At 39.7% G+C, this 23,832-nt stretch overlaps 1 long non-coding RNA gene across 1 annotated transcript; it reads left to right on the top strand.

The window, feature by feature from the left end:
- Window positions 1-4,452: 4,452 nt before the first annotated feature.
- On the top strand, window positions 4,453-23,497 carry LOC118162387. The gene is made up of 4 exons (XR_004748432.1): window positions 4,453-4,463; window positions 5,300-5,306; window positions 22,257-22,261; window positions 23,364-23,497. It is a non-coding gene; the product is annotated as an uncharacterized LOC118162387 (long non-coding RNA).
- The last annotated feature ends 335 nt before the right edge of the window (window positions 23,498-23,832 follow it).

The following is a 23,832-nucleotide window of genomic DNA, read 5'->3' as shown; positions in this document are numbered from 1 at the left end:
CCCCACCCATCCACCCTCTTCCACCCCCCGAGCGGTGCAGGGGAAAGGGGGAATGGGGGTTATGGTCAGTCTATAGTGCTTCTTCTCTGCTGCTCCTTCTCAGTCACTCTCATCCCCTGTGCTGTGGGGTCCCTCCCATGGGATGCAGTCCTTGTTGAACTGATCCGGCATGGGCTGCCTACAGGCAGCAGCTCTTCAAGAACTGCTCCAGATATGGTTCCGTACCATGGGGTCCATCCCTCAGGAGCAAATTGCTCCAACCTGGATCCCCCACAGGCAGCAGCTCCTGCCAGGTCACCTGCTCCTGCGTGGTCTCCTCTCCATGGCCTACAGGTCCGGCCTCGTGCCTGCTCCTGCGGGGTCTTCCACAGGCCACAGCCTCCATCAGTGCAGGTCCACCTGTTCCACTGTGGTCTCCTCCACGGGCTGCAGCGTGGAACCCTGCTCCACCGTGGTACTCCATGGGCTGCAGGGGGACAGCCTGCTTCACCATGGTCCTCACCACAGGCCGCAGGGGACTTCTGCTCTGGCGTCTGGGGCACCTCTCCCCCTCCTTCTTCACTGACCTTGATACCTGCAGGGCTGTTCCTCACTTCTCTCACTCTCCCAGCTGCTCTGTGGTGCAGCGTTTTTTCCCCTGTCTTAAATATGCTCTCACAGAGGTGCAAACTACATCACATATTGGCTTGGCTCTGGTCAGCAGTGGGGCCCTTACCTCACATGGGGCAGCTTCTAGATTCTTCTCACAGAAGCCACTCCTATGGCCCCCCGCTACCAAAACCGTGCCACGTAAACCCACTACACAAATAGCAGAGGAGAGCATTTCTACCAGGTGGTGGTGGTGGTGGTTTTCTTGTTTCCTTGTTTATTGCCCCGTCTTGGGAAGACCTCCTCATGAAGCATCCCCCCTCCCCAAGCCCATGGTGGTCCTCGCAGGGACTCCTCCTGGGACACCAGTACAGCAGCCAGGTCCCCTCCTCCCCTCTCCCTTAGGGCTCCGTGAAGAAGAGATGCCACTTCTTCAAGTGGCACGGGGGATGGGAAAGAAGAGCTCACACAAGCCTCAACAACTATCAAAAGAACTATTTATTTACACAATATCTGACAGGCAAGCCTGCTAGACACTGAGTCTGGTGGTTCTGCCCAAGCCCAAGTTAGTGGTGGGCGCGGAGGCTACGCCACGCGTAGGGAGCTGTGCGCGCACGCCTGCGATGTTGTTGCCGGGCTCTGATGGTGGACACCAGGGACATCCCAGGGTAGCTCCATGGTTGTTCTCTCAGTGGTGGATCCACCTCCATGGGCTCTTCCGCATCTTGTGGCGGATCCACGTCCATGGGTTCTTGTTTGTCTTGTGGTGGATCCACGTCCATGGGCTCCTCCCTGTTGGCTGGCAGATGGACGTGCCTGTGTCCCTGGTTGTTGGCAGGAGGATTGGCGGGCCGTGGTCCCACACCGTTCTTTGGTGAAACGACATGCCGGGGACTCGCGTTGCTCGCTGCTGGCTTCAGAGCCGCGCTCTGCGTTCCACCGGTCACAGGAACACTGGCCATCGCCGTTCTTCCAGAACAGCCGTTCGGGGCCCCAGTCTGCTTGGTTTGATCCTGGGGCCTCGCACTGCTGCCTGGTGGCTTCACAGCCGCGCTCTGCGTCCCGCTGGTCATGTGAACGCTGACCATCGCCGTCTTGCCAGAACAGCCATTTGTCGTCCCGGTCTGCTTAGTTTGATCCTGGGGCCTTGCACTGCTCCCTGATGGCTTCACAGGCATGCTCTGCATTCCAAGGTTGACATGAATGCTGGCCATCGCTCTGGTGAGGGATCTGATCTTCCTCCTCCCTTTCCGCGTTCTCTTCCGATGACGCAGCCTCCTCCTTGGGCCTGAGAACAGCACCAGCCTGCTCATTGCCGCACTCAGTGGTGGGCAGCCACCCGTCTTCCCGCTCCGGCTCCTCTTGCTTCTGAGCATCTTTTACGCTCCAAAGCCTCGAAGCCTCGCAGCAAGTGGTGGGCCAGCTGCGAGGCTGCTGTATTTATAGGGCCCAGAAGGCAAGGCGGGGTGGTGGTGGCTGCTGTGACATAAGCAGGCCGCTGTGATGACCATTGTGACGGTGGCCCACACCTGTAGCCAAACATGGCCGTGTTGCCATGGGATGCAGCTTCAGCCTGAGAGCCTCTCCCCTCCGGGTCCCAAGGACCTCGGTGGCCCTCCAACAGATTCCCTCTGTTGCGCTGACCCAGAGGAGGGGAAAGTTGCAAGAGAAGTTGGAAGGCAAAGAATTGTGCCCTACTGAGAGACATGAAGGCTGGCAGGGTAGCATGAGAATCTGAAAAGCCCTTGGTCTGTGTATGTGCTGTTCTGCCACAACTAAACCATCAGCCTTTTCCTTCTCCAGGGGAACTGCTGCCCCTCTCATTATGCATATGGTGTGGAATTGCACAGAATCACAGAATGTTAGAGATTGGAAGAGACCTTTAAATATCATCTAATCCAATCCCCCTGCCGGAGCAGGAACACCTAAATCATATCACACAGGAATGCTTCCAAGCAGGTATTGAATATCTCCATAGAAGGAGACTCCACAACTGTCTGGCAAGTTTTTATCAAATGCTGGAAGACCTTGTGCATCAGCAGCATAATATTTTTAGAAAAGAAAGAAAGTAGCCCTGGAGTTTGTAGGACCTCATACTGAAGTTCATTTTCTCATCAACTTTTCGCTATCGCAACACAGCCTCGTTTGGCTACAAGTGTCATCACTGTCACAATGGCTATCACAGTGACCTCCTAATATCAGGGGAGGTCATTCATTTGCTCTTTTTCTGACAGCTGGGATTGGTAGATACCCAAGATAGATATTAGGCCAGTTGTAGTTTTGCATCTTTGTGATTTGTAGCTATGGGATGTCCTGATTTCATATCTTTGTAACTAGTATGTGATGGTTTTACTCGAGTGGGCAGCCGAGCTCCACCACAACCGCTCTCTCACTCCTCCCCTCCTCAAAGAGGAAGGGGGAGAAAAGACAACACAAAGAGCTCGAGGTTTGAGATGAGAATGATTTAATTAAAGGGAAGGGGAATGGGGAGGAAAAGAAACAAAAGAAACAAGACCGCACAGAAGCACAGAGAGAAAGGAAAAAAAAGTTATTCTCTGCTTCCGATCAACGAGTGATGTTTGGCCACGTCCCGGGAAGCAGGGCCTCAAAACGCGTACCAGTTGTTCAAGAGAGACCCTCCCCCATGAGAGCCCCCCTTTTATTGCTGAGTGTGACATCAGGTGTTATGGAATATTCCTTTGGTTGGTTTAGGTCAGCTGCTCTGGTGATGTCCCCTCCTCATCAATTGCCCACCCCCAGCCTGCTGGCTCTTGGGGGCTTGGAGGGAGTTCTGATGTTGTGCCAGCACTATGCTGCAATAGACACAACACTGGAGTGATACCAGTGCTGTTCCAGCTATGAGTGCAGAGCACAGCACTGTGTGGGCTGCTGCAGGGAAAGGTGACTCCATCCCAGACAGACCCAACACACTAGTAGCACTTGAAAGATTTTTTTTTTTCTCACCTTGTTTAATAGTTTTTTGAATCTGTAAAGTTATAGCATCTGCAGCATTTTGTTGCAAGGTGTTGCACAGTAGCATGGGTCAGAAATACAGAAAAAAAATCTGCATGAAACAGAATTAAATAGACTGTGACTATTCAGCTTGGAAGAAATATGAATGAGAGCATGATATGGGGCTTAAGAACAAGGTAACCAACTCATTGCGATGTAAGTCAACTGAAAAAGGAGGGATGGGATCAAGTCTAAAAGGTTCGAGGCAGATAAACAAAAGATGGATATCAGTGAAGTCCTCCTGGCAGTACCTGACATTCTATAATCATCCAAGTTGGCAACAGATGTTCTTCAGTGGTACTTGGCCAGGAAATAGAAGCCAGTACTTACACAAATTTTGGCATAGTATGCAGACAGGGATCATGGCACTGAATAAAATGATCTAGTTGGTTTTGCTCTGAGATGGATGTTTTACTGGAAACCTTCAGCTGTTCACCCTTTTTTTTTTTTTTTTTTTTTTATCATTGTCTTAGATCCAGCTTTTTAGACTCTAAAAGATTTTTTGTTTTGTTTTTTGTGTGTGTGTGGTGTTTTTTTTTTTGTTTTTGTTTTTTTTTTTCTAATTGGAATAAAATTATCACAGTGAAAGCCACTGTACCACATTTCTTCTGCCCAAAGATTTTATAGTCTTAAGAGACATCAATTGTTTAAAAACAAGGTCAGGTGCATGGAAATGTTAGGTAAAAAATAGAGTATTTGCCTGTCTGGATTTTAACGTACACAATTTTATACTAATTCCATCCTTTAAATTATTGTTACTTCATTTTCTGTTCATTTTCTATTTTATGCACAGAGCTAACACTATTCTTGCATACCTTTCATCTGTGATTTTCAACATTTACTACAGTTCCCAATGGAAGAAGGTATATGCTCTGATATAACCTCATTATGCTTTAATAGGAGTATAGTATGGAAGGAAAATTCCAGTGCCTGTAGTACTGTGTGAAATCAGTTTTTCTGATGGCATTAACTTTGAGCACAGCTTAAGTTTTGGTATCCTAGTGCCAATGGGGGGATACAATGATATGAAAACTGATCATGTATATAGAGGTTAACTTGTTATAAAAGATCCAAATGTTCTTCCTAACTATTTTATGAGATTTTTATGCATCTGGAGAGTGATCACTAAAATTTAATTTGTTTGGACTTTATCATTTTAAATTTTAAATAACTGCACAAAAATAAAAAATTAAATTTATCCTTGTCTAATAAATTAATACAGTAATACTGATACTGCCTCTCAAGAATCAAAATTCAGTTTAGCATAACTAAAGAGGTCTTGTCAAATATGAATGATCTAGCCATCTGTCATTGCTAGAGACTATAATATGCTTGACATGGCTGAATTAAAGCTCTCTATAAAGGGTTCACAATGTGATGTAAGTAGCATTTTCAGTATCAGGTAAGTTTATTAGATTTTAAGGGCACATGATATAAAAGGTTTTTACAACCACTGTAATTATAGTAGATGTATACAAAAATACTTTTTGTGTTAGCTACAGCCAACAAGGACACTTAGTGACATTTTCGTAAGAGTTCAGCACTGCATTCAACACTGCCACAGTTTTTGTGCATCTAGGTAGGAAGTCAACTTTCAAGTAAGGACTGCATAAATAAAGCAAAGAATTCACATTTAAAATAATAATAATAATAATAATAATAATTTAACAACCTGTGCATAAATAAAGCTGAGATAAAGTTGAGAGGTTCTTCAGCATAGACAGGTATCTAAAATCAATTGCAGTCAATGGAACTTAAATTATAAAGCATCTTTAAAAATTGATAAGTGACTTGTGGTGAAAGTTGATCATAAAAACATAGAATCATTCAGGTTGGAAAAGTCCTTTAAGACAATTTAGACCAACCTTTAACCTAGTACTGACAATTCCACAACTAAACCATGCTACTAAGCTCTTGAAGACCTCCAAGGATGGTGACTCAACCACTTCACCGAGCAGCTTATTCCAATGCCACACAACCCTCCTAGTAAAGAAATTTCTCCTAATATCCAACCTAAACCTCTCCTGGCACAATGTGAGGCAATTTCGCCTCATCTTATCACTTGGTGCTTGGGAAAAGAGCCCCACCTTGTTACAACCTCCTTTAAGGTAATTGTAAAGTACAATAAGGTCTTCCCTGAGCCTTCTTTTTTCCAAGCTAAACCTCATCTCCCTCAGCCAGTCCTCATAAGACTTGTTCTCCAGACCCTTCTCCAGCTTCATTGCCCTTCTTTGGGCACAAAGAATGATGACTGATGACTGGACAAAAAGAATTGATGACTGGTCCTTGACACTTTTGAGTCTGTTTGGCTTTTGTATTTGTGATGGAAATTATTTATAATTGTAAATGCCTAAATAGCCAGCTAAATTCAGTGAGAACTAGAAAGCTAATATCCTTTGAGGATTAAGGCCCTGTACTGGGTTTACACGGCAAGGGTTTGGTATCAGAGTAGGGCTGCAGGAGTGGGCTCTGTGAGCAGAGCCCAGCAGCTGCCCCATGTCAGATCAGAGCCAGCTCCAGCTGGCTCCTAAGGGACCTGCTGCTGGTCAGAACTGAGCCAGGGAGTGATGCTGGTTGGGCCTCTGGGAGAGCAGATTTAAGAAAGGGAAAGAAACTGCAGGGTAACAGCAATTGGGAGAGAGGAGTGAGAATCAGTCCTGTAGCCCCCAAGGTCAGTGCAGAAGGAGGGCAGGAGGTGCTCAAGGCAGGCATCACAAGATATGAAAAGATATGACAAGATATCACAAGATATCACCAGGGGCTTGTGGAGCAGGCTGTCCCCCTGCAGCCCATGGGTCCCACAGGAGCAGATCTCCACGCTGCAGCCCGTGGAGGAGCCCCCGGTGGAGCAGGTGGATGTGGCCTGGAGGAGGCTGCGGCCCATGGAGAGCCCCCGCAGGAGCAGGCCCCGGGCCGGAGCTGCAGCCCGTGGAGAGGAGCCCACGCAGGAGCAGGGGTCTGGGGGGAGCTGCCGCCTGTGGGGGACCCGTGCTGGAGCAGTTTGCTCCTGGGGGATAGACCCCGTGGTACAGAGCCGTGTGGGAGCAGTGCTTGAAGAGCTGCTGTCTGTGGGCAGCCCATGTGGGATCAGATTGGGAGGGGCCCCATGTGGAGCAGGGTCAGAGAATGACCATGAAGGAGTGGTGGTGATGAAGCTTTAGGGACTGACCACAGCCTCCGTTCCCCCGTTCAGCTCTTCAGGAGGTAAAAGAGTAGGATATGGGGGAAGGTGGTTTTGGTTTGCTTTTAGTTCTCACTGCTGTAGTCTGTTAGCAGTTTGCAATGAAGGATATTAAACCCCTACAATGAGCCTGTTTTACTTATGACAGTAATTGGCAAGTGATCTCCCTGTCCTTATCTCAGCCCTTGAGCTTTCCTCCCACCACCACCCCCATTGTATTTTCACCCTTGTCTTTCTGAGGAGGGGAGTGAGAGAGCAGTGTAGTAGTGCTGAGCTGCCTACCAATGTGAAACCAACACAGCACCTATACCCATCACACAGGGAGAAGATTAAAGCAAGTGTGACTTCTATTCACAAAGTGCATCTTTGAATGAGCATGTCTGTAAGAGGCCATGCTAATACATTGTTTCATTCCACCTAAACCAAGTAAACTTACATGGAGGCAGGTTAGAATATAAGGTTGGAACAAATATTGGTTTCAAAATAATTTTAGAATAAGAAAGCATTAGAATAAGTCTACAAGAAACATTTTATACCTGAGCAAGAATGGCCACATTGCATGAAGATGTCAATAAGAGATTTTGGTACAGATACAGTGATTGTAGAAATAAGTCTGCCCCATAAAGGGATTTACACAGGACATGTTACTAGGGGTACATACCGAAAAAAAATGAATATAGCACAAGTATGTCAAGAGTATCAGAAAGATAATGCACAAAGCAGCATTTTTAACAACAAATGTTAAAAGCAACAATCAGTTTACAGCTATACTTGAAAAAAATTACAAGTATAGTTAGACTCATTAACAGGTAGAAAAAGCAGGATCTAGCAGTGTACTGGGTCTGGCTGGGATGGAGTTAACTTTCCCTGCAGCAGCCCACAAAGTGCTGTGCTCTGCACTTGTAGCTAGAACAGCAGTGGTATCACAACGGTGTTGTGTCTGCTGCTGAGAAGTGCTGGCACCTCATGAGGACTCCCTCTAACCCCCCAGAGCCAGCAGGCTGGGGGTGGGCAAGAGGTGGGGAGGGGACATCCCCAGGGAAGCTGACCTAAACCAACCAAAGGGATATCCCATACCATGTAATGTCACAGTCAGCAATAAAAGGTGGAAAAAGGAAGAAGAGAGGAGGGGTGGGCTTTCATCATGAAAACAATGTCTGTCCTCCTGAACAACGGCTATGTGTGTTGAGGTCCTGCTTCAAGGACATGGACAAGCATCACTTGTTGGTGGGAAGTAGAGAGTAATTTATTTCCTCTGCACTTCCACAAAGCCTTTCATTTTGTTTTGTTTCCCCTTTTCCCCTTTCCCTTTAGTATTATTAATGAATAATAATATGTTATATAATAATATATTATAATACTTATTATTAGTGAATAATAATTTTCCCTTAATAATTATTTTTCCTTTAATTAAATTATCCTTATCTCAACCCGCGAGTTGTTTCTTTCCTTTTCTTCTTCCCCTCCTCTTCTGAGTAGGGAGAGTGAGAGAGTGGTTGTGGTGGAGTTCAGCTGCCTAGCAAGGTAAAAGCACCACAAGCAGAGAACAGAAAGTCTGAAGAAACTACTCATTTTCTTCTTTTGCAAAGAACTAAGCAAAGAAATTGTGACCACATATTTATATTAGAACTGCGTTACAAAGAAGACAGAGATGCAAGTTAGAGTATGGAAAGAACAGATTGCAAGTTCTTTGTAAAGGAAATAGGATGAATGTCCTTAGACCATGTTGGCTTGACCCTAGGAAGTGACCAGTGCAATCTCCTCAGCATTCACAAATTTCCTGGGAACTCAAAGGCCAAGAGAGGACCTAGAGGACAGAAAAGTAGTCATTCTCTCTCTGCATTTACTTTTTACTTGTTAGGGAAAAAAATAAAAATAAAAAAATTACATTTGAAACATCTTTAATGCATTCACTGGAAATAGTAAATATGCTTCAATCACATGTAATGAGGACAATAATATATATATATATATGTTTTTGCCAACACCTCATCATGTTAACTTCCTCCCTTAACAGGCCAGTTATCCCATTTCTTCCCCCCTTATCTATTAGGCTATACATCACCGATAACAAGGCTGTGAGCATTGTTACCTACAATATGCCTAAAGCAAGCTAAGGAAGACAGCTATGAGATTGTAATAGATCTCCACACAGTCACCATCTTTTTCTTCCCACTTAGTACACTAACAACTGAGTGACAGACTGACATTTCTCACCTATTCAATCCACAGTGCTCTCTGACCTCATATGACAGGTTTCCGGAAATTGCCCCAGCTGTGAAAAACATGTGGACATCCCAGCATGCCTTAGTCTTGCAGGTCATATATTAGCACACATATACCAGCACACAGAAGATGCAAAACCATGATTTCTCTCCAAGACCACTGCATGTCCCTCTAGGCCAAAATTTTAATCACATTCATATCACAGTTTAGCTAAAATTCTGTTTTGGTCATGGACCAATATTACCTGCTCCAGGAGTAGAAGGACTGAGCAATGGAGCATTCAACAATTAGATACCCACTGCAAAAGCAATATTCCCTTTGTTTGTTTTTTGTTTTTTGTTTTGTTTTCTTTTGGCAAATTCATTGGTAAACATTCTACTGAAGCTTTCATTATTACAAAACAGCAAATACATTTAAAATAGATGGTAGAATGCAAAACATAGGCACCGAGGAAATACTTCAAATAAATTATTTTTTTGTTTGGTTTTGTTTGGTTGGGGTTTTTGTTTGTTTGTTTGTTTAAATATAAGGAGCTTCCTTTGATATCATATGAAGATGTTTTTTGTCTTAAGGGAGAGGGGTACAAGAGAAGAGAAGCAGTCTTATAGTCAGGCTCTGGATCAGATCTCGCATTTACTGTTCTCAACAGGAAGACCACAGAATGCTAATAAATAGGTTTTATTTTGCATGGCTAATAATAAACAGAAATTGGCAGCTTAACACATACTTGCTGTTTTCACCTTACATATGTTTTGCCTACATTCAGTTCCTTTTGTCAAACTTCCATTTAGTGTTTTGGTGCACATATAGTTATACTAGAGACTTACAGAGAGCAACTAGTCATCTGATTTCCTTGATCAGAGCACAAGACAGACTATTCTTGAACTTGCCACGTTCTCTCTATTTGCACATAACTGCAATTTACCTAAGAAAGGATTTTATTTTTTTTTTTCTAGGCAACTGCTATTTACATAAAATGTTCATCCTGATTGTTCATTTATCTCCTCTGGTAACATAATTTAAAAGACTTATGGAGAATGAATACAATTATCCTTCTAAGGCATTCTGTTTTTAAATAGAGTTTGCAAGTTCCTGTATTCATACTTGGCATTGAATGTTTTCAGAAAATTCCTTCATGCAACATGTATAGATATTTCTTATATTAGGAAAAAAAAAAATCAGACCAAATAACTTAGACCAAAAGCTTGCTGCCTCTGAATCTCCCCTCTTTTCCTCACTAGCTTTTGCTTTTTTCCACTACTACTCTACCCTTCCCAGTGAATCCCCCTGCCTTTAATTCTCCTTTGCTTCTGCTTTTGTCTCTTATCAGTGGCTTATGGCATGACTTAAGTGCTGGCAAGATGGAGCAGATGAGGTATGGATTATATGATTTTAAAATGCTTTTGTCTTTGTTCCCATTGGAAAAAGCCACAGATTGGTTATATGGAAGACTTACAGATATATACATCTTCTAGGATCAAAGGTGCAGACATATTTTTCTTGCTATTTTGTATTCAAAAGTAATCAAGTTGGACAGAAAATACTTTACAGTTGACCTGCTGCCAAAAAGAATTTGAAATTTTTTTTGGTCATTTTGATTTACTAGGTCTCAAGATAAAAGAACATTAAGAATAAGCCATTACGTCACTTAACCAAACAGTCCTAAAGGATCTTACTGCTGAAGTGAACTGCATTTCAGTGTTTTTCCACCTGCTATAATGAATGATGCATGAAACACTTCAGATAGTACCAGCATGATGAGCTGACAACTGGACTTGGCTTCGCGGGCAAATTAACTGGGCGGGGGGCGGGCAGGTATTTAGTAGTTTTGTTTTCCAGCTTTTACTGTACTCTTTACTACACCTACATATACTTTTACTTTAATGAATTAAGGCTCTTTCCCCCATCCTTCCTAATGGAGGAAACACTGCATCACACTCATTTTGTAACTAAATTAAGATTTACCCACATGGAATTAAATCCATATATTTGTAAAAAATATTTTACAGGTCTCTGTATACACAAAATGAGGATTTTGTTATATAACTAAGTAGAGACTGTACAGAAATTAAGAAGCAGATAAATAAATAATAATAATAAAAAAAACTAAGAATACAAGCAGGTTGAACTCATAATAGTTTTGTTACATGCATTCCAGTTCCACTTTTTAATTGATATCAATTACTCAAAAAGAAGGTGAAAAACAGAAGATTCTATACTTTTCTTAACACAAGACCATATTTGAAAAATTAAAGCAGGATCCAAAAGGAACATGGTAGTTACAAAATTTTAGTACAAAGACCACATGCCTGGCTCCAAGACCAGTAATCCCTGTTAATGCAAACAATTACTTTTCCTATACAGAAAGAAAAAGAATATATTAATTTGTAGACTTGATCTGACAACAGCCAGTGAGCTGAATCCCTAGAACTAAAGACAGACAAAAGGAAAAGTGGGGAAAAAAAGGGAGAGAGTTGGATTTAGAGTCCAAAAAATATTGGTAGTGTTTCTACCTCAGTCATAACAGCAAGAGGAACAGCAGCCAAGTTGTTAGAATGTTTGCCTGTCCCAGATCTTTGGTTTGACTATTTATGGTTAAAAAAAAATTCTAGTCAATAACAGTGGCTAAAAAAGTTCTGGATTAAGGCAGTGTGATTTAACACATAACACTAGGAATATTTTGAAGGAACTTTAAAAGTCAGGTCACCACAGAGTACGTAATTCCTAAACTAGAGTCTTATGGGGAGAAAGTTCTCTGGTGCACAACATATCCTATGCCACACTTAGGATCTCTAGCTGTCTTCTCAGCTTGACCACCACATAAAATTGGAAGTATGCAGAAAAATGTTAAACAAAGCATTCCACACTTTTTAGCCTTAATGTCTAATCTGTGGTGGCTTGCAAAGGAGTTTTTGCACTGGCAGGAAAACATTAAAGTAGTTCTGTGGCAATACAATGTATTTTTGGAAGTTGTCTTGCCCTTTTATACACCTGCAACCTCCTCCCTTCATCGAGACAAGACATTATGAACTCTGAAGTTACAAATCTCCTATGCAGAATATGAGCCTCACAAAGTAAAGGTAGTTGTTCCTCTTGGAGGGGATACATTTAAATCCAAAACTCATCCTTAGGACAGAAACAAGACATTAAGCTCTTCATGTTAATAGGAATATGAGTTTTTCCGCCTGGGACACAATTCAACAGAGCAGTCAACCATTTCTTTAGCTTTGAAGATGCTGATCTGGACCCTGGGTTAAAAAGAAACAGTTCCCAGCCTGTCTCTAAAAATGGTTGCTTGGGGCTAAAATCTGAGTTTCCTTTCTGTTACATGAAGATCCAAAGAGACTCATCCTCCCTTCTCAGTTGAGTTTGGTGCTGCCTAGTCTTAAGATTTTCAGTACTCAGTAGTGTACCCCAGACTCATATTTTGAGAGGGATTGCACTCCCCTTAAATAATATGGGAATCCCATTTTTCTGTCTCAAGGGTGAATGGTGTAAGGCACTTATAAATCACTGCAGATTGTGGTTGTTATCAATTGCCATGTAAATTAAGGCCATGCAAGTACCTTCTACTGTTTCATCTTCCCTTTCATATGTAGCCTGGTTACTACTAACTATTACATATTCAGTGAAATATCCTAAAAATAATAATAATAATAAAAATAAAAAATAAAAAATAAACATTACTTTTTAATTTTAACAACTTTTTTTTTTTCTAAGTCTGCCAGCAGCTGACAAGGTAGAAAGATGTGCTTTTCTCTTTCATTCTTGTGAAGTTAGAGGCAGTGCCAATTTAAACTGTGACTGAAGCTCTACAGTGATGCAAGTCTATCTTACTACTTCAAATTTAGTGATGCAACCTGAATTTACATTAATTAACTTTCAAAGATTCAACCAATTTAAAGCTTTTGAACAATAACAGTTATTTGAAAACATTCCTACAGGTTTATTTTCTTCATTTACATTTGTATGCTATCTCCATCTCATTCAAAGCAGTCAGGACCGGTTTGCTTCTCTCTTCTCTGGAAATTTACACTAGGACCCATTATTAGAATCAGAATCCTGATCTAAGATTATGATGAAAAATGTTGCACTTCGAATTGGAAATAGGAGAGGAAAATGTTCATGTATACGTAAGAATTGTACTCAGACAGCTGATTACACCTTTTCTTATACCTTAACAGATTTTTACACCTTTTAAGGGAAAACTTTAAACCTGAGAAGTAACAGGTAGTTTCTACATATCCCTTGGGGATAGTGTACTCTTCTGTATTTTGCTTCTATACAAACAGTTCAAAATTTTAAAGTCATTTTGTCAGTCTTGCAGCCAAACAAACTTGTACAGCGTTACATATTCCCTCCAGATAGATCAAGCTCTGCATGCAAAACCAGACAAGTAAATAATGCCAACATGCAAAACCAACTTGTAAATACATTACTTTTTGGCAGTTTTTTTTGGCACTTTGTGGGGCTTAACAGTACCACTGTACTTCAGTGAGATTAATGTTTTCTGGTGTGAACTGAAATTATACCTCTATGCCACAATGTCTTTTTTTTTTTTCTTGGGCGGGGGGCGGGGGGACGACACACTGCACTTTGGCTGCAGCCTAAAAGCCACGTGTACATAAGCTCCCCAAGCCAACCAATCTTCTTCCCATGACCTACAGCAATGTAGGCATGGAACCAGATTAAAGCCAAAACTTTCAGCCCAGTCCTTGACCTGACTAGTGAATGAGGATCCGGATCCTGGCATTTATACATCATAGTTTATATGCAGCCAAAGTAAATACTGTAGTCAGAGGTCATGGGGCTTGATTTTGAAAAGCCCTGCATAAACAAGAGATCTCAGAAAAGCAAATTCAAGTAACATTAATGTCAAGAAAAGTAATTCTGATTGCTGTATTCTTTATCTATCATGATTAGACAGATGAAAATCTATGATAGCAATTTTTTCTCTAAGGTCATTTTTTTATTATTATTATTACTTTTTAACAGGATCTGTACTGAATTTCCTCACAGAATGACTAACAGAAATATGACCCTTGTGCACCTGTTGTAATTAATTCATGAGGTCAACTCTAACCACTAAGCCCGTTGTCAGGTTATTTCTATTAGTGATAAGGAGCAATTGACCTTAAAACATTGAATCCAGGTAGCTGAGCCTATTCCACAAGGTCTCTTGGCTCCACCCTTGTTAAGTGAAATCTGCCAAGTGTGGATCTTTTGATCTCTACTATATAGGAAGCATGAGGATTTGTGTTAGAAGCATGAGGAGTGTTAGGAAAAAACAAAACAAACACAAACAAACAAACAAAAAACTTAAAGTATTACAGAGAGTTTCAGTTGTCAGGAATTTAAAGAAAAATCCTGGTTTGGGGATTTCCCTCACCTCCACAAACACACACGCACCAATATTTTAAAAGAAAACAAAATACAGGAAAAGAAATTATTTTTCTTCTGAAATTCCATTCTTTTCAGTCAGCTAAGGACTCTGAATAAAATCTTGCTTTAAGAAGGAATAACAGATCACAGTCACAAATAACTACACAAACTATTGATGTATATGATCATAGCAAAAAAAATAAATAAAAAGGTAAAGAATAGGGAATGAGGAAAGTTTTTTGCATAAGTTAGTCAAAACTTAAAGACTAAATGACACAAGGAAGAATTCATACTATTAAAGATGTAAGGCCAGTAAGATATTTGGTGCACATCAGGAAACGTTTTATGCTATTGTTGTATTTATTGCTATAATTAGATGAAATTAGAACTAGCTAGCCAGATATCAAAAAATAGTTAGAAATGAGGAAATCCTTGTCAAATAAGGGTATTTCTCATTAGGCAAGGCCTGACAGCAAGTAAAATTGTTATCCAGAATAGGAAACAAATATAAAACCATGTGCAATTATGAAAATATTTGTAGAGTAGAAGTGACAGGGATAGAACTGCTTACAGAATGATCTGTACCACTCAGCTGAGCCCATCTTAGCTCAATGAAGCTTCATATAATCAAATGCAAGGTCATGCATTCAGGGACAGAACAAATCTATTGTACTGGAACTGCACCCTGGAAAGCAATGTGTGAGGATCTAGAGGACACAGTGAACAACCAGGTCTAATCTCCCAGTTTACATGAAATCCAAGAAGATGAATGTCTTCCCTTGTATGTAAATAGAATTCCCTCTCAGCTATTTTATTTCTGCACGTGATAGCTATGTGGTTAATGCTACACTATTAAATTTACTGCAGCTAATCATACTTTTAAGATGTAAGAACTGCTGTGTAAGGAGTAAAATAAATAAATAAATAAATAAATAAATAAATAAATAAATAAAATCAATTTCTGCATCTTATCAACAGAAAACTTACAGGGTACAGTATATGAAAGCCTTCACAGAGTGAAGTGCCGGATGCTAATCACTTCCTAATCATGAAGTAGAACACAATAAGAGAGCAGCAAGATGCTCTGAACTAATTTACTCATTAAATTAGCTCTCTTCCAGTTTTTTTTAAGACTCACTTGTGTTCCAAGAGGCAAAGTTAGATCAGGCAACACAAGCAACGTGGAAAGCTCGTGGAACAATTGTTTTTAAAATGTTTAATACCATTACCCAGACCTGCAAGTCTGAAAATCTTTGTCTGGAGGTTGTCTATCATCCCTTCCATTTACTGTTGGAACAGAATATATTTCATTATCACTTAGTATAAATGTATGTATGATATCCTTCACAATCATTAAATATTTAATGTGTCCTATTTTGATTATTTCTGGTATTTTTATTTCTAATGCAGATCACTGAGTTGTTTTTTTTTTTTTTTAATATACTTAAACCTTCCAATTGCTCTTAGCATTAATAAGGATAGTTTCACTCATATGTACATGTTCTCCTACTATTATCTTAGGCCTTCCCAAAATGCCTTAATTAAATTAATAATTTATGCTAATTGGCATGAATATCAATCATTCCATGACTGTTCTGAAGATGATGCTACTGTTCAACACATATGGAGATGCTGAATACTAGCTACTTCATCAAAACCATAGAAAATCTAAGACATTAATATAGAGTGCCATTCAAGCTGGTAAGCAAAGCTTAGAAAAAGCATAAGCCCTTAATTCCAGTAGCAGGTATATTGTAAAGAACACCACAAAAGCAGAATCATCAAAAATAAGAGTAAAGCCCCAGTTTTCAAAGTTTAATTGGAATCACTTTTTCATTTTCATTGCAAAAAGTAATACAGGTTTCATATGTAATCTTAACTAAAAAAAAAAAAAAAAAAAAAGTGGGAGCAGAGAGGAAATCCACCTGTCTGTCCACCTTCTAGAGCTAACTATTTCATTCTAACTTGGCTGGCTTTGTTAGGCACTGACATGATGACAGTTCCTTGGCAATGATAAACATCAAGATTTGAGATCTGGTCTTTCTTTTGCAAAAGCAGAGTTCAAGTCACCATCCCTCAGACAAGTAGAGTATTTTTGTGGGAAAACAAAGTTCAAGTCCTTTCTGTACCTTATTCAGAAGAAGGTTTGGAATATATTTCTAACAGCACCATGTTCAATAGAACCAGTCTCTTTGACCTAATATGCATTTAATTACTACAGATTGAGCATGGACCATTGCAATGATCTAATTACCTTTATTACACAGTCCATAGTGGTTTCCAGGTATCACCATTGTTTCAATTAATACACATTTCAGAAGCTACCAACACTAAAAATAGAATCAGCAATGCTGCAGAATCTTACAGACCTTGGTAAGAGACACTCATGACTGAATCTGCCTTTCTATATCTTCCAGCAATTAGATCTTACTTTTTTTCAGCCAGACTACAGACCCAATTATCAAAGCTTTCTTCCCTGTATGTGTACTGGTAGACCCTGATCAAGTCAGCCCTTAACCTCATTTATGAGGAAGTGCAAAGATGAAGCTTGTTAAATCTTTCACTACACAACACGTTTTCTACTCTTGTAATTTGTGCCATGGCTTTCTCAAAACTTTTTCTAATTTATCCCCATTAGTTAATGAACCACAGACCTCAAACTGGGCTCAGTATTCAAGTAACAGGTGAACTCATGAAAAATTCAGAAAGATGTGCCTATGCAATACAGCGCTATTTATTCTTCCAAAGCTCACAAACGTTATTCAAGACAGAACTGAATTGTAAACTTATAATGATCTGATCATCAAAATAAAAAAAAAATCCAGACAAATGTAATAGTTAATATTTGCCATTGCCTGCTATTCACCTGGGATAAAACATAACTCAGGTTGTTACAGGTATCCCCTCAAATAAATGCTTCTTTTTTCTACAGATACGGACAGAATTTATTTTTGGTTTACTTTTCATCACACTGAGACATACAGCTTTGTGCCAGCTTTGGCTGGGCAAGAGGCAGTGAGCAGTATCACCAATGAATCCTCTGCCTTACTTAAAAGTCCCTCAGTCTTTCAATCCTCAAACCATCTGTAGTTATTACATGTTGCCTTATGACACTGATAAGAAGCTAAGTGCAACACAGTTGAGAACAGATGCCATCAAGAGTCCAAGAGAAATAAATAATTTCAGCAATTATCCTCATTTTACACTGAGGTTTTCACACCTAGATAATGGCTACTCTTTAATACACATAATCCATGTGAGTACAGCTGGTTGGTGGATTACACAAGACTTTCACTTCTGAATCAAAAAATCATGGAGTACTACCAAGTCTAATATTCACAAAAATCAGAGGGCATTACATTAACACTTTTAGTTTTATCAACCACTACTACTAATTTCATCAAAAACATGTCAAGCTAGCTTGACATGGTCTGATTTCCTTATGACTCATGTTGATTGGCACTAATTATACAACATTTCTTTAATTCATTATTAATTAGGTCCCTTATTATTTTGCCCAGAAGTTATGTCAAACTGACAGACATGTAATTATCCAGGTCATGCCTTTTACCATCTTTGAATGTTGGCATATTAGCCATTTTTGTTCTCTTTTTCCAATATTTCAAAGCTTATCAAAAATCAACATTAATGATCCATAAGGCTCATTGGACAGCTCTGTGGAAACTAATTACCTGGGCATGCCAATTTAAAATGTCTAAATTTAGGAGATATTAAAGAGCAGCCCCTTGATTATCTATTACTGGAAATTATTTTATTGATTTCCTATCATACAGTTACATAACATAACAGATATACCTCTAATTTTCATCTTTTAACATCACTAAATTTTACCACATCCTTCTCACATTAGACTAGTACACCTGCTAAAATTCTTTCCATTTCTAAAATTTCAGTGCTTCTTACTGGCCTTAGTTATGCTCACTATTGGTCGTTTCCCTCTTATTTTCTTCAGTTTCTCTTAGCTGTTCACAATATACATACTGCTTAATTTTATACCTCTTGTAACTGTCCTCTGAATAAGGGAATAAGTTTTTAACCAGTGTGGCTTCCTTCAGTCTGACTCTCTTTTTTAAAAAATAAGAAGAGAAGGACCATATCTGTACAGAAAAATACAAGGCATGGGTAAGATTTCAGTTTAGGCAGCAGCACAACTGTTTTCTGTTTCACACTGTTCTTTTCCTAGTAATTTCTAATATAGACATGATTTTGTGACCACTACTGATATTTGAGCTGATGCTTTTATGGAGATATTCTAATTCTAAACCTGACCCCAAATCTTAGCAATACCGAGCTGTACATTAATCCCATTCTCTCTCTTGACCCTATGTTTCTCCTATGCTTTGGCTACAGTGCAGTCATCTAGGAGCACATGTTTGTGTTTATGTTGCTTGGCCTATGTTCTGGCCTGACCTCCACTCTGATAACAGGAGTACTGTTGTAGACTACATTGTGACATACTTCACTCCAAATATCAGTGATCTGCAAAGGGCTGCAGGGAATAAAAACCGCCAGGTTAAATACATCACTGTCCCTTCCTACAAACTCAAGCAACATTTCCCTCTCAAGCATTAAGCCAACTTTAACTCCCATGATGGAATCTATAAAACTCAGTTTCTGGATCTGAACATAGCAGATTTCATCACATCCAGCACATAGGCACCAGTTCCAAGTATTCATGTGTCCAGAAACATCAGTATAGAAAAAAAAAAAAAAAAAAAAAAAAAAAAGAACAATATTAAAATATGGAAATTTATAAGTTAATCAATATATCAACAATATTAAGTAAGAATCTTTCCCTAAATGTAGGCAGGCAATTGCCTCATTCCTGATCATCAGGTTTATGAGTAGCTAATAAGACTACTTTCAGACATTATCCCCTGTATTCCTCTCCTCTGTACGTCACTCAGCTTGCCTTTCAGAGTTGGCACAAACTGAACATGGAGCAAGTCCAGTTCTCACTCTAGACACGAGCATCCAGAGAGAGCTTTGCGGGAGGCCACAACTGATTAGATTTACAGCTCTGATGCCAAAAGACGGTATCCCGGCCAACTTCAGCACTTACAATGTCTCATTCCAGACCTGTCCAGGCCCTCTTTCCTCGGAGACAGACCTGTGCTACCCAAAACATCAGTGGAATCCTTGCTATATGCAATACATTTCTGGAAGTCCTTTTTATTTCTGATATCCCCTCATTTCAAGTGTTCAACCTCCCTTATGCCCAAGCACTCCAGACTAAAATTAGCTCAGGCAGATCCCACTCTTCAGTCACACTGCTGTGCTTCTAACTTGCTTTCATGACACAAGGGTAATGGCATTGTATTATCTTAAAGTTTAAAATTAAATCAAATTCACCATTTGAGGTTCTGCTACAGTCACTTGTACCTCAACTTGTTTACAAATCCTCTTTTAATATCTAAAACACTTCAGATTTCCTTTCAGTAACTGATGCATGAGAACTTGGTTTTATGATCTATGAAGCTGGGAAGCTTCAGAGAGCATGGCACAGTCCAAAGATTATAATACTTGCTTAAGTCTACTTAGGTATTAAACCACAGGTCTGCTACCAGAAGATGACTCCATGGAGAGTAGGGAAGAGATGTACCTTATGCAAATCCTTTCTAGGAACCAAGAACTGCCTTACTCCAGGTTTTCTTTAAAGTGACTTTTTTCTACAAATTAAAGCTTTATTAAAACAAATTAAAGAAAAATATTTGTGATCATAATCTTTTGAAAAAAAAAAAAATCATTGTGTCCACAACAAATACACTAATACAGGCTTCTGATATAATTTCTTCCCCTTCTCCAGTATCCCTATGAGAAAAAATGCAGTTTTTGAGAGTCATTCATGACAACAACAGTTGTAGATATACCAGTATATACACAAAGTTAACACAAATGGAAATGACTTGCTGTTAAGTCATAAGTGAAGACTAAGAAATCTTATGCAATACTTTGTTAGGTTGCTACACTATAAAGCATCAAATTTACAAAGAGATTTTTATCATTAATCACTGTAGTGAATGCAGTTTTAGATTTCTTGACCCACTCAAGAGTAAAAAAAAAAAAAAAAAAAAAGCTCTAGCCAAATGACTGCCTTCTTAAATGTATGCTTCAGACCAAGCAACAGTTTCATAAAGAACAGGCTTTTGAGTTAGGCACTCTGTTTTCCTGAAGCAGGAGATAAGCATTAGAGGTAAACCAGAGAGACAGGTTTATTACAAGTAAACCATTGATTTGTCAAAGATCTAGTCCTTATTAATAAAGGGATAAAGGAAGGGGCAGATGGGGAAATGAACAGAAGACATGGAAAAAGGCAACAATGAGAAAACAGGAAAAAACTAAAAACCATAAAGGAGAAAATATACTCACTGGGGAAGGTTAAAAAAGGGTGGGGATGCCTACAGAGCTGTAGCCAGTTTTACAAATTCCATAATGTTTAACTGCATTCTTATTTCACGAGTGGATTCACACTGCTTAGGGATAAGAACTTTTTGCTTGAATTCTGGTGTTTACTAAAACAGCATCTCCATTAGAAAGTGCTGTTGATAGCATTTGTACGGGTATACAGTTGCCAGTATGGCAATAAAAATGTATGCACAGCAGGGTGATTGGAAAGGTTTCCTAAAATAGGATGTAGTATCAGCAGAAGATAATATGGATATGTGCAGTTATTCATAATCTCAGAACATTTGCATCACTCTATGGGAAATAAACAGTCCCTTTAAAAAAAAAAATAATAATAAAAAAAAAAGTTTAAAAGCAATGTTCCCAGTGTTCCATCACATTATTTCCATTTTGCAGTAATTGCATTCTTGGTGCCTCTGCTATTCTTCCATAATTTGTTCTTCCACATGACAATTTTTGCTTTGTCATCTCAATTTTTTGACACCTGAATGCTAAGCATTTCAGATGGCAAAACGAGCATCAAGTCATTGGATGGCAATGTAAACCTGGAATAATCAATAATGACTGCATAACTTTCAGGCTCAGAAAAATAAGTTCCTGTTACTGTCAGTTAAATTCACCGTATCTCAAACACAACTGAGCTCTGTGAGCTGCTTTCAGCATGGAAAAAAGAGATGGTCAGCATGTTCAACTGCAATCCCCCACTGCGATCAGTCAGTAGAAAATTATTTGGGATCTGGAAAGACTAGAGTGAAAGCTGGCACTACATGGGCATGCACGGTCTTCAATGCATCTTGTTGCACAGGTCGCTAACACCAAACAGTACTTGATAAAAAGAAAAGTGTGAGAAATTCAATCATACAAGTCACTGACATACGCAGCATGGATACATATGTTTTTAATTCTACTTTTCTTGCTCTGCTATATTGCTTCTGATTAGGAAAACTGAAACTACTATTCTTCCTTAGCTACACAAGTCCTACTGGACCTCCAGAGAGGGAGACAAATGGTAATTTACACCATAAATATTATGAAAAGTTGAATGTGGGGTCATTTTTACCCTGATCAAGCCAATCCATTGACAAGATTGAATTGACAGATGTGATTCTAAGGAATCCCTAGCTTTAAGTTTGGGCAACAAACTCAAGAGACCACCACAGAAAAATTTAATTACCTCTCAAAACAGTGTAGACTAATAGCCGAGAAAAAAAGGAATGCCAACAGCATGGCTAATATAGAACCAAACATTTCTATTGCTATCAGAGTACGCTGCATTTTTATCTAGTTCTTGCTCAGTATTAAAAACTGTAAATATTACTTACAGGTCAGAAAGTAGGAAGTATAAGGATGTTGTCTGCTAATTTTGAGAAGCATGTTACAAGAGCAACCTCCAGAGCAGTTAGATGACTATATCTGACAGTGCCATAGTAGGCAGAGTCAGATATAGTCATCTTTTATGCCTTTATGAACTAACTATACTCGGCTTGTAAACTAATTTTAGTTATTTTTAATTAGAGAATAGAGAGCACTGAATATTATTGGAAAAGACTGGATCATCTTTATTCATTTTTAAATACATAGTGACTTACGCCATGAAAAACTTAATGTATGTAGCAAAAATAAGGAGAAGATATGCAATCTGTTTTTATTTAGCAGGTGAAAGCAAGATACAGCCATGAAGACTTGCTGCACATCAATGTAGAACGCTTCCTATTTTCATAGTGACTGAGCATAAAGTATGGTTTGTACTTTAGAAACTGGGATAGCAGGCTATAGATAATTCCTCCCAGGCTGGAGCTATGAAAAACAGAACAGTGACTGATAGAATTCAAGTCTATAATTTTTTTTCCATTATGCTTTCTAGTCTGAATTTGCTGTCTAAGTATCAAAACAGCATTATGGTTCTTAAGTGTTTTAGTCTGCCCTTGAAGATCCATTTTCACACATCTGTTCATAACTAGCCCAAGAATTTTTGCTTTTTCTCATTTTTCCCCTGCCTACTGGAGATTAAGGTTGGCCTTTACACAGGTACGTGGACAGCAGAACTCAAGAGTGCAAGACTTCATATAAACAGGCATTCACAACCAGATATATAAGCCTAGCAGATACAAAATGAGGAGCAAAGTCTAGAGTTTGCCTATGAAGATACCCAGAGCAAAGCAGAGACCTTCTTTGCTTCACTGGTGTCAATCAATAGCTCCATATACAACAAGTACTACAGGGAGAACAAGAACAGTGTTCCATAGCCAAGACCAGTGAGATGGGATTTGTCAGGGTCCTCAGCAGATGCTGTACTAATTTATTATGAGAAACAGTAATCCAAGCAGCTACATTATTCATGAGAAAAATCAAAAGCCCACAGATGACTACATACAGTAACATATTTCTTGGGTCTCTTTGCAGAGATGACAGCACATTAAGAGAACTGCACCAGCCATATGTAACATTGTATAACTCATTATTTCTTAGGTTTAGGTCATTCCAAAGAATGAATCAAAGGCTAACCTGATGATTACTGAAATGAGCAGCAATGGAAAGGGGGAAAGAGGAAAGGAAGAAGGGGAGGTTAAGCTTTCACAGGTGAACAAATGTTTAAAAGGGGTGTATATGCATCTAAGTAGTTGCAGTGGTAGCTTCTAAACACATCTTCTCCAGACAGAAGAGTTCAGACCTTCCCTTAAGCTTGATTGCACTTCTTCAACTTCATCTATAACTTGAACACAAGCAAGTTTAGTAGTCATAGCCCCATATGATTTTATTCAGCTTGATACCATTATATCAGTTTAACTACAGTAATATAAACAGCAGCTTTAGTAGAATCCTTAGTAGAATCCACCCTGTTGAATTTCAGCCAAGCAGCAACTATTGCCTGGGACTATGTTCCATTGCCAGTGTTTAAGAAGTCACTTCCCAGCAACAGCTTAAAACTCTCTGGAGCAAAGGCCACAGCTTGGATCCTCCTTCTTCAGGCACATGCCTTGTTTGACAGTCACAGTTATATGCTGGAATGCTACACA

Source organism: Oxyura jamaicensis, chromosome 2, assembly GCF_011077185.1.
Source record: "Oxyura jamaicensis isolate SHBP4307 breed ruddy duck chromosome 2, BPBGC_Ojam_1.0, whole genome shotgun sequence".
Classification (NCBI taxonomy): Eukaryota; Metazoa; Chordata; class Aves; order Anseriformes; family Anatidae; genus Oxyura; species Oxyura jamaicensis.
Note: the sequence above shows the minus strand (reverse complement) of the source record. Positions and strands in the feature narration are given on the sequence as shown.